Genomic DNA, 16,315 nt, shown 5'->3' with positions numbered 1-16,315 from the left:
TGAGGAAAATGAAAAGAAAATCACCTTCCTGGAAAGCAGGGTTGCTGACCTGGAGCAAGACACCAGAATGAACGATGTGATCATCTCCGGAGTAAACATCAAACCCCGATCATACGCCCGGGCATTGGCGGCTGGCGATGGAGGTGAGCCCGGTGAACAGGATGTTAGCTCCACGGAGCAACAGGTGGCTACTTTCCCGCAGTCCAAGGGGATACAGCTGGACTGCGACAACATCGAAACGTGCCACCCTCTTCCCAAGAGGAGCCCCGGAGACAAATCCACTGTCATCATGCGGTTTGTCAACAAAAAACACAAGATTGCATTATTAAAACAAGGAAGAAAGCTGAGAGGAACCGACGTCTACATCAATGAGCACCTGACCAAGCGCAACGCTGATATTGCCAAAAAAGCACGCTACCTGAGGAAGCAGAAAAAAATTCAACAAACCTGGACTACAAACTGTAAAATATTTATCAAGCTCAATGGAACAACGGAAGAAGTAAAAGTGCTGATGGTAAGAAGTATCGAGGAGCTGAATAGATACCAATGATCATCATGCAGGGCTGCAAGGTAAACTCTACTCACAACCATGACACACACCGAAAGAAGCCAAGCATCTACACTTGAAGACAACAGTTACATAACTCAGAGGATTAGTGAACACGACAAACTGGAACTCCAATCATTTCAAAACACTGACCACAGTTCACTGGATATGGAACATGATATAGACCCGGATAACAACTTCTTCAACTCAATCAACAATAACTGCAGTTACTATACTGATGAAGAATTTAATAGAATCAATGAAGATAACAAACTGTCTATGATACATATTAACAGTAGGAGTCTGTATGCCAACTTTACAAACATTAAGGATTATCTTCATCAGTTTACTCGCCCATTCAAAATTATTGCAATAACGGAAACATGGATCAACACAGTAAAAGGGGCGGACTTTGAGCTGGGGGGATATGACTTTATACACATAGATCGACAAAACAAAGGTGGAGGAGGAGTTGCGATCTATGTGTAAAAGACATTAAACGTCAGGGTGATACAGGACATGTCAATGGTAGTTAACAACATATCGGAATGCATAACAATTGAAATACTCAAAGAAAAAAAGAAAAATATAATCATTAGCTGTATATATCGGACACCAGGTTCTAGCATTGGACTGTTCACAGAATGGATGGAGGAGGTGTTTTCAAAAATCAGTTACAAAACAATTTTCATCTGTGGAGACTTCAACATTGATTTACTCAATCCAAACAAGCACAAACTGACCGAAGACTTTGTTAACACAATATATAGCATGAACTTGTATCCAAAAATCACTAGACCAACCAGAATAACTTCTCACTGTGCCACTCTTATTGATAATATATTCACAAATGACATCTTAAACAACACAATAAGTGGGTTATTAGTCAGCGACATCAGTGACCATTTGCCAGTTTTTATGGTTTTTGATGACAACTATAAAATTACTCAACCAGCCAAAAAACAGGAATACAGAAGAATTAAAACAGAAGAAACAATAAAGGCATTTAAAAATGGTTCAATGTCACAAAACTGGGATACTATATACAATGAAAATAATATTAACTGTGCATATGAGGAATTCTTAAAAATTTTCAAAAGGTTATATGACAAATACTGTCCTGTAAAAGTAAATACTAGGAAACTAACATATGTAGCTTATCCCTGGATCACAAAGGGCTTACAAAATGCCTGTAAAAAGAATACACTTTACAGAGAATTTATAAGACAGAGAACTAAAGAGTCAGAAAATAAATACAAACAATATAAGAATAAACTAACTAATATTAAAAGAGCTGCTAGAAAAGAATACAACAAACATATTAAATGATAATAAAAATAACACCAAAGAAATATGGAATATAATGAATACTGTAATAAAAATGGCTCTTAAAAAATTAATTATCCTAAATATTTTATTATCAATAACACTGAGAAGCATGGTATGCAAGAAGTGGCTGATAACTTTAATAAATTCTTTGTAAGTGTGGGACCTGATCTGGCCAAACAAATCCCAGATTCAGTGACATCTGAGGAGCAGTGTAATAGTTTAATAGATAGGAATCTGAGCTCAATGTTCCTCAAAGCAGCGGATGAGAAAGAAATTATAAAGATAGTCTCTCAATGCACAAACAAGACATCCAAAGACGGCGATGACATTGATATGACTACTGTAAAACGAGTCATTGAGGGGATTTCTAAACCATTAACATACATCTGTAACCTATCATTTCAGACCGGTATATTTCCAGATAAAATGAAAATAGCAAAAATCATACCTTTGTATAAAACTGGGAACAAACACCACTTCACAAACTACAGACCTGTATCATTACTATCACAATTTTCTAAAATACTTTAAAAACTTTTCAATAACCGACTGGACAAATTCATAGATAAATATAATTTACTCACTGAAAGTCAATATGGATTTAGATCCAAAAGAGCAACATCACTGGCACTAATTGACTCAGTGGAGGAAATTACTAACGCTATAGACCTAAAACAATATACAGTTGGGATATTCATAGATCTAAGAAAGGCATTTGACACATTAGATCATAAAATATTACCGTATTTGCCGGTGTATTGGTCGACCTTTTTCGATCCAAAACCGACCGAAAAAAATCGACCTCGACTTATACACCGAGTCATAAAATTTAACTTCGTATTCATCGCTTCAAATGTGATGGTAACCAAGGCCGTTTCTCATGCATCTCATTGTGCGTTGCACTTAGAAAATTTGAACCGGGCGGCGTGCGCGAGTGCGCGGCCCGCTGGAAGTCGAATGAGGCACCGCGACCACCTCCGCGGTGCTTATAAACAGCCGATCCGCTCGGCGGGGGCTATTTTCGGCCACTTGGCTCGTGCGCACGGCCTCCCGGATGTGCCGGGCGGGTGCGCGAGCTCGCCGGCCGCTGGAAGTCGAATGAGGCGCTGCGACCACCTCCGCGGTACTTATAAACAGCCGATCCGCTCGGCGGGGGCTATTTTCGGCCACTTGGCTCGTGCGCACGGCCTCCCGGATGTGCCGGGCGGGTGCGCGAGCTCGCCGGCCGCTGGAAGTCCAATGAGGCGCCGCGATCTCCTCCGCGGTGCTTATAAAGTGCCGATCCGCTCGGCTTGGAGCTATTTCCGGCCTCCCGTTGGTGCCGGGCGGCGTGCGCGAGCTTGCCGGCCGCGATCTCCTCCGCGGTGCTTATAAACAGCCGCATGCGCACGGCCTCCCGGAATTTGAACACATTTCGTCAATAAATTTCGCATATTGAATTTTGAAGTTTAATATAATGCAACAATTGAGCTCGACTTATACAAAGGATATATCATAAAATCGTAAATTTCCGTCGAATTTTAGGGGGTCGACTTATACACCGAGTCGACCTGTACACCGGCAAATACGGTATTCAATAAATTGCATCGGTATGGCATCAGGGGGAAACCACTAGAGTGGATCAAGAGCTATTTAACAAAAAGGAAGCAGTTTGTGAAGTTGGGTGACACTTGTTCAACGTGTTTGGACATTATTTGTGGCGTCCCTCAGGGGTCAGTGTTGGGCCCTAAACTTTTTATATTATATATAAATTATACATGCAAGGTATCACATATTTTGAGGATGGTTTTGTTTGCAGATGACACAAATATTTTTTGTTCTGGTAGTGATTTACACACCTTAACAAGACTAATAAATAATGAATTAAGCAAATTAAAGGTATAGTTGGACAGCAGTAGATTATCCTTAAACCTAAGCAAAACAAGAGTAATACTTTTTGGTAATCACAGAACTAATTTGAAACTAGAGATAAACCTGGATGGGGTTAGTATTGAAAGAGTGAATGAGATTAAATTTTTAGGGGTGACAATAGATGATAAGATCAGTTGGAAATCACAAGTTAATCATGTATAAACTAAAATCTCAAGATGCATTGCAGTATTAAATAGAGCCAAACAGGCTCTGGATCATAAATCACTCTGCATCCTTTATAATACACTAGTTCTTCTATATTTCATGTATTGTGTAGAAATTTGGGGTAATAATTACATAAGCACAATATATCCACTTATCATTTTACAAAAAAAAGCAATACGGATCATTCATGGGGCAGGATACAGGGATCACACAAATTCATTATTCTTAGAGTCGAAACTCATCAAACTCAAAGATATAGTGGAATTCCGGACAGCACAAATACTTTACAAAGCAAATAATAATCTGTTGCCAACTAATATTCAGAATCTTTTCACTGGAAGGGAAGGGGGTTATAATTTAAGGGGGACATTTAATTACAGAATAAGGAAGGCACTCAACAAAAAAAAAAAATCTGTATTTCAATTTGTGGAATTAAGTTATGGAATACTTTGGAGGAAACACTCAGGGAACGTTCAAACATCTATCAGTTTAAAAAAAGATATAAAGAAGAAATTACTTTTACAAGGTACAGAAATGAGGGTGTATGAGTATCAGGGGGTGCTAAGTAATTATTGATTTACATTTCTTTGTTGGTTTTGTTTGTCTGTTTGTCTTTGTTTCGTTCATTCTGTTATTTTGTTTATTTTTATCATTCAGGTATCTTTGTGTTGTATTTAAGGTATGTATGTATGTTAAATGTCTGTGTGTGCGATATACGTATGTATTTATATTGTGTAGGTACATGTTTAGTGTCTAGCAATCAGCAGGTGGGAGATGATTTAGTAATTTAGTATTTTGTTGGGATAACTGAGGCAAAATGATTTATAGCTGGGTATTTGGGATTATTAAAAGGGGGTGGGATTAAATAAATTATACTTCTTCCCACTCCTTTTCAGGCATGTGAATGTGATTTATGGTTTCTTTGTGGTTATATCTTTATTTCTACTTTTTTAGTTTGTGTGTATGTATATGTGCATGTGTATATATAGGTATATGTATATTTTATAGGTGTATATATGTATATGTATGTATGTATGTCTGTATGTGTATATATGTATATGCATGTATTTTGTCATGTCTTTTCATTGTGTACAGTAATTTTTTTTCTTTCACGTTTGAAATAAACGAAACGAAACGAAATATTAACCATTCATACAAAACAATTATTCAGTGTAATGTATACATACATACAACATTGTGGCAATATATTGCATAATCCATACTGTAAATGTATATGAATATTTTTGTTCCACTTGCTATTCTATCCATGCTCTCCAAAAATGTGCAATAAATATGCATACATGCATCCCCAAGACAACCGAAAGCACATTTAGTGCTCATATATAGTCCCTCTTAAATTGATGCTTGTTGATGCCTTCCGAGTTGGAGCTTTTTTACATTGGAGAAAGAACTTGTTATTCTGCCTGATGTTTTGACAGTTGTGAGTTTGAGCATCAAATTCTGCCTGATGTTTTGACAGTTGTGAGTTTGAGCATCAAATGTCAAATCTCTTAATCTGCCTATATTAATAAGATAAACACGACCGATATTTTCTCACACATTCCCATCTGCACTTAAATGAATACAAGAAGGATTTAGTATTGTAGTATAGGGACATTGGGGGGTCAGGAGTTGACGATTAAGTTGATAGAGAGAACTCTAGATTTTATCAATCAAATATGACCATATTGAAAACAAACCATATTCTCTTTTGAATGATCTGTGTTTTTCTAATACAAAGGTCTACATGGACAGACTAGAAACATGGAAATTAAGCCTCACCAAACGTTTCCAAGAAATGGAGTAAACAAATATTCAGGCCTTAAATAAACTACTGTTCATTTTAGAAGTATGTGTAAAACTATACATTTACAATACTTTTTTTTAATATACTAAACCAGTACCGTCATTGTATTACATACATGGAACAATATATTAAGCATGAAAGAAAAACACAGTCTGGTAAAGTGGCATGGTACTTTAGAGAGGAAAAAAAAAGAATATGAGGGAGCTGTGGGGTTGATTGGAATGATGTCAGTTTCCTGCTGCTCTCTGTTGTGTTTGTGCATTCAGCTTTACATCCACTTCAATTTTACTGATTCAAATAATTCCACCTATGCATGTGTGGCAAGGAAACAGTAGTCCAACTCTGATACAAAATAGCCCGCCAAATTGACCTGATACTGTGACACCCAGAGGTGACAGACGGACCAAAAAACAGACCCATTTAAGCCCCCATCTCCTACTTCAGCACCTGTTCCCTGGTGGTCACATGGTTGTGTTGTGCTCCATATTTTCCCAACTTAGTTGCAACATCTGCACCTTTCTATTCTCCACTTCATAGTTGTCCTAATATAATACTGTCAAATCAAACGTTTTATTTTATTTCTCTCAAGAAGCCGGCGTGCACGGACGGGCACAGCGCCTTGTAGTTCTCCAGATTGGTGTTCCCTTTTCTTTGCTTTTGTAACGCTATTGTTAAAATCTTGCACAGCACAAATACAGTTCAGTAATCCCTCGTTTATCGGGGATAATTGGTTCCAAGACCACCCGCGATATGTGAAAATCCGCGAAGTAGTGACATTTTTTTAACATATACATACATTGTTTGTGTATCAATAAGTGTATATTAAACCATATAAATGCATACGTATGTTATCATTAGAACATTAAATAATAGTTGTTAGGGTTTTCCAGGTTATCTTTATCATAGGATTATGTTGGAATGCAACAGGTAATAAATACCTTACCTTGTCCTCCTTATCACAAGGTCGTAAAACATCCCCTGAGATGTTTAGACTAGAGGACAAGGGCTTCCTATTCAGTCTACTCTTGGCCCCACTCTTTCTCTTAATAAATATGTCCTTGCAGTTGGGAGAGTTTCAGACTTCATTCCTTGAGCGAGTGAACTCTCCACCTGCAGGTGTCTAAAAGGACTTGCTTGTCTCCCGTGTGGTTCTTGCAAAATAAGTTGGAGTGAGCAAATCTCTAACAATAGTTTCAAACATGTCAATACTATATTAATACATAGTATAAATGACATACAGCAAATAATGTATTAATAACATAAATATGATACCGTAATTTCCGGACTATAAGTCGCGGTTTTTTTCATAGTTTGGGTGGGGGGGCGACTTATACTCAGGAGCGACTTATATATGTTTTTTTTTCACAAATTTTTACTTGATCATTAAGACATCACTTACAAGTATAGTTGACCACTTCCCATGTTATTTTTAGTATAGTTGATCACTTCACATGCTTTTATATCTTTATCTTGAACATATTCACAACATAAAAAATAGAGAAAACATCAAATAAAGCAATTAACACTTTAAAGCACCATATCCAAGTCCACTGTCTGCTGTATGTACACTTGCTCCATTTTTGCTCCTCTCATATTATTATTATTTATTATTATTTGTTTATTTATCATTTATTCGACACTCTTATTTATTCATTGTTTGTGCCTTCTTGGTTTTTTTTTGTGTTGCTTGTATGTGTACTATCTCACCGAGGGATAGTGGGAACGTAATTTCAATCTCTTTGTGTGTCTTAGTATATAAAAAAAAAAAATCGAAGATAAAGCAGACTTTGATAAAACAACCCCAAAAAATTATATTTTCAGACGAAACTGGATGAGGGCGCTCTAAATTTCACCGTTGGCCGTGACTCATCAACTTGGTGGGCTTAAGAAAAATGGCACCAAAAAGAAACCCATATTTTGCAGGTTATAAACTTCAAGTTGTAAAATATGCAGCTGAAAACAGTAATCGAGCAGCAGAAAGAAAGTTTGGAGAACCGTGATGTACCAATGGATTACTATTTCAAGTGACGTCAGTAGCGCGGCGCGGCGGTTGTTTACATACAAACGTGCCAACATAAGGACTACCGGCATCATTAGCGGTGATCATTTCCAAGTGACACGGAGGACAAAGAGTTTGAAGGAGTTAAGGATTTGGAGTGACATAGAAGTTTTGAAAAACTTTTACGCACGCCCGGTCCTACTCTACTGAGTCGGGGGCCGGCGCTCGGCCGAGTGGCTGTCCGCGAACGGTGCGCGGGGCTCGGACATGGCCATTACGCACGCCCGGTCTGTCTGGAAGTCCACGCCGCCACACGCTTGGAAGTTTGTTTTGTTTAATAAAGAGCCGTTTACCAAACCCACGTCTATCCTTGTACTTTGTTATAGTTATATAGTAGATCTGTGGAATAAAGACGAGGCTGACGTCAGGGCGCACGCGCGGCAATGTTGACAAAGGACGAGGAATTTGATCGATGGATTTAATGGAATTAAAGTGCACGGATGGTTTGATAATATTATTGGCTTGTATTGTAGTTATTTGAAATATAGTTTATCTATCGTTATATGAGCCTGTGGAATATTTTGAAGTGCAAGCGCCCTCAGCCGTGCGCACCCATTGTTGACAAAGAACGATCGATGGATTTGATGAATTGGAGTGACACCGATGGTTTTATAAACATGTTATTCATGTAGTAGTTGTCCTTAACCACTCTATATGTTACGTCAGGCCCGTTCTCAGCTCTTTGTTTGTGTTTGTCACGTCAGCATACCCATCGTTTAGCCTGTTGTTGCTATTTAATGAATTGGAGTGACACCGATGGTTTTATAAACATGTTATTCATGTAATAGTTGTCCTTTATCACTGTATATGTTACGTCAGGCCCGTTCTCAGCTCTTTGTTTGAGTTTGTCACGTTAGCATACCTATCGTTTAGCCTGTTGTTGCTATCGTTTAGCCTGTTGTTGCTCGTTCATGACTGTTTTTGGTGTGGGATTTTGTCGAATAAATTGCCCCCAAAATGCGACTTATACTCCGGAGCGACTTATATATGTTTTTTTTCAGTTTTTGGGGCATTTTATGGCTGGTGCGACTTATACTCCGGAGCGACTTATAGTCCGGAAAATACGGTACATGTGTGTTGTCACGTGCCGTGCCAGAGCACGCTCGGCCGGCAACTTCACTCAGCCACACCCTTTTCGTAACCGTAATGTCTGTCACCTGCATGTATTTAAACCCTGCCCGTGTGTTCCTCCTTGCTGGTGTCTACTGTTGTGTTTCGTTCCTGTCCGCACCCGGTGTTCCTGTCATCTGGTTTCCCCTCGGTATTGTCTGGAGGCTCATGGCCAGATTCTGTTCCGTGTCCGAGTGGACTTCTGTTTGCCTGTCTGCTGGCCGTGAGTCTCTATCCCGCCTGTGTCTGTGTTCGCCCACTTCCCTTCCCTTCAATAAACCCTGGTCCAAGCTGCATTTGATCGCCCTGGCTCAACTCATTTCCTGACACGTGTGTGTGTGTGTGTGTGTGTGTGCGTGCGTGTGTATGCATGTGTGTGCGCACGCGCGTGTGTTTGTGTGCGTGACATATGTATATGTAACTAAAATATACATACTGTAAATGTTTTTAGAACTCTTTCATTATTATAACAACTGTTTTATAGCAAGGTACTAGTATATATATACTGTAAATATGTTTTTAGAACTCTTTTATTATAACATTTTTTTATAAAAAGGTACAATACTGTAAATATGTTTTTAGAACTCTTATTATTATAACAACTTTTTATATAAAAAGGTACAAGTGTACGTACTGCAATTGTGTGGACACTCCCTGCCTTCTGCTGGCGTGTGGGCAACTTCCGTGCCATAATTCCTCAATTTAGAAGGTTTATTTAGAATTTGTGAATATTTTTTTGAAAGAAAGAAATCCGCGATGTACTGAAGCCACGATAATCGAACCGTGATGTAGCGAGGGATTACTGTATACACAGCAGACTAACGGTCTCCTCTTCGCCTACGGACTCCATCGGTACTATTGTTAGTTGAGCTCAGTGCTAACTTTGACACTGTCAATCAGAACATATTATTATATTGCCTTGAAACGTGTATTGGTATTTTGGTGTCAGCACTCTTCTGGTTTAGTTCTTATCTCTCAGAGAGGACCCAACGCGTAGTCCATGGCAATACAACTTCTGAGCTTAATTACATGTGGTGTATCGCTCCCTGATGGTTCAGTGGTTAGGATGCGGAGCTTTCACTTCCCGCGGCTAGGGTTCGATTCCCGGTCAGGGAACAATATGCAGCCATAGGGAGGAACATGTCAGTGTCTCCCCTGTGTTGGTCCCAAGCCCGGGTAAATGCAGAGGTTTGCGTCAGGGAGGGCATCCGGTGTAAAAACTGTGCCAAACACTTCTCATGCCAATCATCTGGACAAAAACTGATGTTTCGCTGTGGCGACCCCTTTGGGGAAAAAGCCGAAAGGAGCCACCACAGGGATCATTACTTGGACCTAAATTGTTAAGTACACCGTGTGCACAATTATTGGGCAAGTGAGCATTTTGACCATATTATCATTTTCATGCATGTTTTCCAACTTCAGGTTGTTTAAACATGAAGGCGTATTGGTTTTGAGCATATGAAGTAAAGTGTATTTGTGTAATGAGGGAGGGTGCGGCCTAAGGAGGTCAACACCCTATATCAAGGTGTGCATAATTATCAGGCAGCGTCTTTTCCATCGGCAACATGGGCCAAAAAAGAGATTTAACTGATTCTGAAAAGTCAAAAATTGTGAAAAGTCTTTCAAAGGGATGCAGCACTCTTGAAATTGCCAAGATGTTGCGGCGTGATCACCGAACCATGAAATGTTTTGGTGCATAAAGTCAACAGGGTCGCAAGAAACGTGTTGAGAAGAAAAGACGTAAATTAACTGCCAAAGATTTGAGAAGAATCAAACGTGAAGCCACCAGGAACCCGTTATTCTCTAGTGCTGTCATATTCCAGAACTGCAACCTACCTGGAGTGTCCAGAAATAGAAGATGTTCTGTGCTCAGAGACATGGCCAAGGTAAGAAAAGCTGAAACCCGACCACCACTACACAAGGGACACAAGTTGAAACACCAAGACTAGGCTAACAAACATCTCAAGACAGACTTTTCAAAGGTTTTATGGACTGGTGAGATAAGAGTGACTCTTGATGGACCAGATGGATGGGCCCTTGGCTGGATCAGTCCTCAAAAATACAAATTCCTAATAATTGTGCACACGGTGTATTTACATGCTTCCGCTTGGGGACATTAGACATAAATACAGTGGTATCTCTACTGACAAACTTAATTGGTTATGCGATCGGGTTTGCAAGTAGAAATGTTTGTAAGTAAAAGCAAAAATTGCATGCCTTGAGTCACACTTTCTCTATTATTCTGTGTAAAACACACAGAAGCCCAAATCGACAGTTTTAGTTTTACTTTTTCAAACCTTTATAACAAAAATGTCACTTTATTCTTGACCTCCAAGCTTTGCTTGAGGAGGGGCGAACCTGTTCTAATTTTCTACACTTGCTGGAAAAATACCCACACACGGAAGACACAGAAAAAGTCAGGCTAGTAAATTATTGTATGCCTCCACGTACTCCCTACAATGTGCACGCTCAAATACTCATTAATTTTTGGCAAAATTAATGAGTTGTCCGACTGTTAGTGGTCATTGAACGCACCTCGCGCAGAACGCCAGTAAGAACTTAAATAAAAAAGAAAAGAAAAGAAACCAAGCTTCTACTGATGGAAATTGACAAACACAAAAGTGTGTTCTTCATGTTTTTATTGAAAACAAGCTGGTACTGTTTGCTGCACGAAAACGGATTTCGCCTTTCACTGAATGCGTGTACGCTCCCGCAGTTACTTATGTTATTCTACTGTCACGTGCCTGCGGCATGTGCCGCTCGGCCGCGCCCCTCCAATCAGCATGATTGCTGTCACCTGCCACTGGCTTGTTGAGTGGACTATATCAACACAGCCAGCGCAACTCCAGATTGTCAGTCCGTCCCGTGATGCTATTCGTAAGCTCACTGCGCTTGTCCCATCTGACTCCCGTTGCCGACGTGTTTTGCCTGTCACCCGTCTTGTCTTGCCAGCTGCCCGCCCTGACCCTTCGCCTGATCTTGACCACGTCCTGCTCGCCACCCGCCCTGACTCCATGCTCGCCCTCGACTACGATCTCCGTAAGCACACGTCCTCGCTACGTGATTTGCCTGCCGCGCTCTCCACCGGCACAGCTCCTTGGCTCTGCGGCGCTCCATGCCAAGCCCCCCTTGTCGCCGCCACTCTCCAGAATCATCTGCCGCGCTGTGGCACAAGCTGCACCCAGCTGCGAGCCTACGCTTCCACTTCCCCTTTCCCCTTGTTTAATAAATCTGTGTCACTCTGCATTTGGCTATACTGCCCGATTCCTAACAGTACGGACTGACCATCATAATGCAGCCAGCGAGTGACCAGACGGCAGCGTCCCGACTAGAGCGGACCGAGATTGCAGTCAGCAGTCTATCAGCAGATATCCGTAACCTGATTGAGGTGGGGCAGAAACAGCAGCAACAGCTGGAGCAACAGCTGGAGCAACAGCAGCAACAGCTGGAGCAACAGCGACAGGAGATGGCCCAAGTCCTCGGCACCCTCCGTGCTCTGTCAGTGAGCAATCCACCCGGCCATGCTCCTCCGGCTGCCGCTGCACCCACCACCACACACACACCCAGCCCTGTCACCGAGGCCAGAAGGCTCATGGACGTCCCGGAACCACGGCTTGGAAATGTGGACAAGTTCGACGGAGATTCCAAGCAAGTCAAGTCAAGTCAAGTCAAGTCAAGTTTATTTGTATAGCCCTAACTCACAAACAGTCTCAAAGGGCTTCACATAGCCAAAAAATTGACAATTATTCTCAAAGCATCCCCTGATCATAAGCTCCCAAAAGGGCAAGGAAAAACTCAAAAAACCCCTGCCAGGGGAAAATGAGAAACCTTGAGAAGGGACCACAGATGGAAGGATCCCCCTTTCAGGATCACCAGGTTGTAATGGATGCAGAGAGTGCACAAGTAATACATAATATGAAAATCAATGAAAAAATGGATGTCGGAGGTGCCCTCGATTGTCCTGGCTGTGTCTTCAAGGGGGTTGAGCTGCAGTTCCTTCATCTTGAATTGGTCCCCGAGAATCCAGCTAGCCGCGATCAGCTTTTGAGCCACCTAACCCCCTCCCCAGCCGGGGAGGGGGTGGGCAGAGAGAACAAAACAAACTCCGGCCAAATCGGCCATCACAAGTTAGTTAAAGGCCATCTCATAGAAATGTGTCTTTAAACGTGTCTTAAATGTTTCTACTGAGGTAGTAGTTCTAATATCCATTGGTAGGGCATTCCAAAGCTCTGGAGCCCGAATAGAGAATGCTCTAGACCCTGCAGACATTTTCTTGGCCCTCGGTATAACTAAAAGACTAGCGTTTTGCGAACGAAGGTTACGAGACGGAACATAAGGAACGACTAGGTCAACGAGATATGAAGGCGCTAAGCCATGCAGTGATTTACAGGTTAGTAGAAGAACCTTGAAGTCACATCTTAAATGGACCGGGAGCCAATGTAATTTGGCTAATATTGGGGTAATGTGATCAAATTTTCTTGACCGTGAGAGCATCCTCGCAGCGGCATTTTGCACTAACTGTAGACTTTTGATACTGGACTTAGGAAGACCAGAGAATAATACATTACAGTAGTCCAGGCGCGACGTAACGAACGCATATATAATGGTTTCCGCATCCCCGGTCGAGAGGATAGGACGAATCTTAGCAATATTACGAAGGTGAAAAAACACAATCCTGGTTATATTCTTAATGTGTTTTTGAAAGGAGAGCGTTTGGTCAAATATTACCCCGAGATTAGTTACCGTATCGCTCTGAGTGATAGTCCGGTTATCTATAGTTATAGTGGTTTCCTTAAATAAGTGTTGATAACGAGTAGGACCAATTATCAACATCTCAGTTTTATCTGGGTTAAGACGAAGGAAGTTGAGAGACATCCATTGCTTGATCTCCGCAAGGCACGCCTCAAGATTACAACAGTCCCGTGGATCTGTCATCGATAACGGCATATATAATTGGGTGTCATCCACGTAGCATTGAAAGCTAATATTATATTTACGTATTATGTCCCCAAGCGGAATCATATAAATATTAAGTAAAATCGGTCCGAGTACCGATCCCTGTGGAACACCACACGTAACATTATAAAGCTCAGAGGACGTATTACCATGGACCACTCGGTGCGTCCTGCCTGATAGATAGGAATTGAACCAGCTGAGTGCTGACCCTGAGATACCAACACAACTTTTAAGACGCCTTAATAAAATATCAAAGTCTACAGTGTCAAAGGCAGCACTAAGATCGAGTAGTAACAATACAGACGACGTATTTGAATCCATAGCTATGAGGAGATCATTAGTCACTTTAGCAAGTGCTGTCTCTGTAGAATGATTAGCTCTAAAACCAGACTGAAAGGAGTCAGATCGATTATTAGTGACCATGTAATCAATAAGCTGCTGCGCTACTACTTTTTCGAGAAGTTTTGCTATGAATGGGAGGTTTGAAACTGGCCTATAATTACTGAGACAGTCCGGGTCAAGATTTGCTCGCTTAAGTAGTGGTTTAATAATAGCGGTTTTAAAGGCTATTGGCACTATCCCAGAGGAAACAGACAGATTGATTATATTTAAGACGGACGGTCCTAAAATTGGAAATAATTCTTTAAGTAGTTTGGCTGGAAGCGGGTCGAGTAGACATGTTGTTTGTTTAGCCGTACTAACCAATTTTGTAAGCATTTCAAGGGACACGCTTTCAAAATTTGAGAGGGTTATTGCATGATCCCCAGCGCTAGTAACCGGCGGAGGGATTGGCATGGTATTCTTGATCTCGTCCCTAATGGACTCAATCTTTTGAGCAAAAAATTTCATAAACTCGTCAGCTGAGTGGAAGGAGCTATCGGGGGTCGGCTGGCGCAGAGTTAGCTTTGCCACTGTATCAAATAGGTATTTAGGATTGTTTTTATTAAGATTAATGACTTGCGAAAAATAACGAGTTTTTGCTAAAATTAGCGCATCTTTATATTTCAGGAGGCTGTCCTTCCATGCCTGATGGAAAACCTCAAGTTTGGTTAAACTTCATCTGCGCTCATGCTTTCTACATAATTGTTTAAACGTACGTGTTTCATCTGTGAACCACGGAGTTGGCCATCTACGGCGAGTTTTCAGACGTAGCGGTGCCACTGAGTCGATGGCTTTTAATAATGTCGCATTGAATTCATTTGTAAGATTATCGATAGAGCCGCTGTATGCGGGAAACATGGCGGTTGCCGGCGACAGTAACTCAGACAGCGCAGTTGCAGTCATGGAGTTAAAATTACGGCTGCTATAATTCCGATTGCTCTCTTGTCTTTGACAAGGAACTAAAATTTCAAATTTTATTAAGAAATGATCAGACAGAACAGTAGTGTATGGCAGTACTGCTATATTTGAGGTTGCTAGTCCCCGGGATAATACCAGATCTAAGGTATTTCCATTCTTATGCGTTGCTGCTTGTACAGCTTGCGTAAAACCACACGTATCGATTAAAGTTTGAAATGCCGAAGTCAGTGGTTCTGACGGTGAATTCATGTGGATGTTGAAATCACCCATGATAACTATATTATCTGCATTTGTCACTAGATCAGCCACAAATTCTTAAAATTCATCCAGGAAGCCAGAGTAAGCCCCGGGTGGGCGGTAAATAACAACAAGATAGAATGACGGTAACGCAGTGGATCGCACAATGAGAACTTCAAATGTTTTAAATACGTGAATTGAGCGAGGCCTAAATCTAAGCTCAGAATTTGAGATGAGGGCGACACCCCCACCCTTTTTTCGAGGACGTGCCACATGCGAGCTCACAAAATTTGGAGGCGAGGCCTCGTTAAGTGGCAGCAATTCATTAGGTTTTAACCAGGTCTCGCAAAGACCAAAAACGTTTAGATTATGTTCCGTGATAAGGTCATCAACGAGAACTGCTTTCGTATGAAGTGATCTAATATTCATAAAACCGAATTTAAGTGTAATCGGTTGATCAGGATGCGTATAAAGTCAGGGCTTTTGTGACGAACTGCCGCATTATGTTCTCTCTCCAACCGGTCACGTTCGCCAGCGAACCAGTCAAGGTGGGCTTCACCTTGACCCACCTCACGGGCAAGGTGCAGCGTTGGGGAATGGCCGAATACGAGAGGATGACGCCTGCTTGTGATTCATTCGACGCCTTCGTGGACGAACTTCTCTGACTATTTGACCTGGGTTCCGCCACCGAAGACGCCGCCGAGGAACTGGCGATCAGTGGCGGAATATGCGCTTAAGTACCAGACTTCCTCCATGGGCTCGCCGAATATATGAAGGACGGGCTGGTGTCCTACCATCGCCCTCGGACCATGGAGGATGCGATGGACTTAGCGGCCCGAATGGACCGGGGGATCCAAACTCGGCAGCAGGAGCGGAGATTCCTGCGGAATCCACG

At 41.4% G+C, this 16,315-nt stretch overlaps 1 pseudogene; it reads left to right on the top strand.

Moving 5' to 3' along the window:
- Positions 1 to 575: 575 nt before the first annotated feature.
- LOC148394766 (uncharacterized) lies at positions 576 to 16,085 on the top strand (annotated as a pseudogene).
- Positions 16,086 to 16,315: the final 230 nt, after the last annotated feature.

This window comes from Syngnathus floridae, chromosome 7 (genome assembly GCF_059516105.1).
Source record: "Syngnathus floridae isolate MCC-2025c chromosome 7, RoL_Sflo_1.0, whole genome shotgun sequence".
NCBI lineage: Eukaryota > Metazoa > Chordata > Actinopteri > Syngnathiformes > Syngnathidae > Syngnathus > Syngnathus floridae.
This window is presented reverse-complemented; position numbering and strand designations above follow the sequence as displayed.